This window comes from Gossypium hirsutum, chromosome A09 (genome assembly GCF_007990345.1).
Source record: "Gossypium hirsutum isolate 1008001.06 chromosome A09, Gossypium_hirsutum_v2.1, whole genome shotgun sequence".
Taxonomy (NCBI): domain Eukaryota; kingdom Viridiplantae; phylum Streptophyta; class Magnoliopsida; order Malvales; family Malvaceae; genus Gossypium; species Gossypium hirsutum.
In genome coordinates this window covers 22,511,869-22,514,399 of record NC_053432.1, presented here as the reverse complement: position 1 = coordinate 22,514,399, position 2,531 = coordinate 22,511,869, and the positions used below count along the sequence as shown (strand labels likewise).

The 2,531-nt window shown below is 36.9% G+C and overlaps 1 non-coding gene across 1 annotated transcript; it reads left to right on the top strand.

Annotated features, from left to right (window-relative positions):
- The first annotated feature begins 1,228 nt into the window (after window positions 1-1,228).
- LOC121206828 (small nucleolar RNA R71) lies at window positions 1,229-1,335 on the top strand. Its single transcript, XR_005902000.1, has one exon. It is a non-coding gene; the product is annotated as a small nucleolar RNA R71 (small nucleolar RNA).
- The last annotated feature ends 1,196 nt before the right edge of the window (window positions 1,336-2,531 follow it).

Below are 2,531 nucleotides of genomic sequence, written 5' to 3'. Positions count from 1 at the left end.
GACCTAGTTGCTTAAACATTTTGTAAGGCATGACGTTGATACTAGCCCCTAGATCAGCTAATGCATGATTAACATCTAAACTACGAATTAAGCAAGGAATAGTAAAGCTCCCTGGGTCTTTTAGTTTGTTGGATAGTTTATTTTGGAGAATGGTCGAGCAAACAGCGTTCAGCTCCACATGCGAGGCCTCATCCAACTTCCACTTATTTTCTAGAAGTTCCTTTAAAAAATTCATTGCATTTGGCGTCTGCGATAGAGCTTCAATAAACGGTAAGTTAGTATGTAATTTTTTTAAGAGTTTAAGGAATTTACCAAATTGTTCATCTGAGTGGTATTTCCTTGTTACGTTGGGGTATGGCACACGAGGTTTATATTCAACAGTCACTGGTTTGTTTGTATTTTGATCTACCTCACCTTGATCTTTTCTTACCACAGTTTCTTACGTTGGTTCTGGTTCAGGCTCAATGTCTCCTTCATCATCTTGAATATTAATTGCGTTCAGTTGTTCCCTTGGGTTAGGTTTGGTATTACTTGGCAAACTACCTTGTGGTCATTTAGAGATTAGTTTGGAAAGTTGGCCTATCTGAGTTTCGAGCCCTTGGATCGACGCTTGTTGATTTTTAAGTGCTGTATTGGTGTTCTGAAAACGGGTTTCTGACACTGATATAAAATTTGAGAGCATCTCTTCAAGGTTTGGCTTCTTTTCCTGTTGGTAGGGTGGTTGTTGGTAGCCCGGAGGATGTTGTGGTCTTTGATTTCCTTGACGTCCCCACAAGAAATTGGGGTGGTTCCTCCAACCTGTATTATAAGTGTTACTATATGGATTGTTTTAAGGTCGAGGATTATTACCCATGTAGTTTAATTTCTCGTTATCCATGTTGTGGCCATAGGGTTGATATTCCGAATGGTTTGTTCCACCTCCACTTGTTTCTCACTGCATTACTGGGTGAACCTGTGAAGAATTAAGAAAACCATCAATCTTTTTATTTAAGAGTTCTACCTGATTAGAGAGCATGTGACCGAATCGACGTTGTAAACACCGGCTATTTTTGTTGGCTTTGTCCTCATGACCTGCCATTGATAGTTATTCAGTGACATCTCCTCTATAAACTCATAGGCATCTTCCAGTGTTTTATTGTTGATGGTTCCGCCAGCAGCTGCGTCAACCATTTGCCGAGTCGAAGGATTCAGACCATTGTGAAATGTTTGTACTTGGAGCCAAAGCGGTAACCCATGGTGGGGGCATCTTCTCAAAAGGTCCTTGTATCTCTCCCATGCATCGTAGAGTGTTTCTAAATCCATTTTCACAAAAGAAGAGATATCATTACGTAATTTAGCCATTTTAGCCGACGAAAAATATTTTAGTAAAAATTTTTTAGTCATTTGTTCCCAAGTAGTAATTGACCCTCGTGGTAACGAGTTTAACCACTGTTTAGCTTTTTTCCTCAATGAAAAGGGAAACAGCCGACGACGTATGGCATCATCAAAAACGCCATTAATTTTAAATGTATCGCATAGTTCTAAGAAGCTGGTTAAATGAGCGTTGGGATCCTCATCCTGCAAACCATCAAACTGAACAAATTGTTGTATCATTTAAATAGTGTTAGGTTTTAATTCAAAATTATTTGCATCTACAGTAGGTCTAACTATGCTTGATTTAGTTCCTGTTAAAGAAGGTTTAGCATAATAATACATAGTGCGTGGAGCAGGATTTTGATTAACCGTAATTGCTGGAGGAAGCTGATTGCCTTGGTTTTCAACCATCTCTTTGATTGCAGGTTGAGTATCGTCTTCTTGCTCATTCTCTGTGTATCGTAAGCTTTGCCTTATTTCTCTTTGATTTCTACGAACTGTACGATCAATTTCTTCGTCAAAAAGTAGTGGCCCTGATGGGTTTTTTCTAGTCATGAACTATAAAAACCTGCGAAGGGAAGGAAAAAGTAAATAAGTAAGTAATAATAATAATATAAAAATAAATTGCAAGAAAAATAAATGGCTAAAGTAATAAAAATTGAGCGTTCCTAATATCTTAGTTCCCTAGCAACGGCGCCAAAAACTTGATCACGTCATTTCATGATAGGTTTTAAATATTTATAATTAATCGTTCTTGAAACTAACTATTATCGCGATGTAGACAAGTGTACCTATCGAACAGTAGTATATCTTTAGCAAGACTGGATTGTCGAACCTAAAGGAACTAAAAGTACTAGTAATGACTGTCTTTTTATTATCTAGCCTAAGAATAAAGAGGTTTTTGTTTTAATTAACTAATTATCTAAACTAAGAACACAGAGAGAATGGAATTGGAGAATTACTTTTGGAAAAATTGATTGAATGAAGACAATACCTAAGGAAAAATCCACCTACACTATACTTGTTATTCTGGCTCCGAATCGGACGATTTATTCATTTAACTTGTTTCGTAGAGATCCCTAAGTTATGTTATTATTCCTATTCAAGACTAATAACGTCTAATTCCTAGATTGAATAACTGAGACTTTTCTCTAATTAACACTCTAGGGTTGCATTAA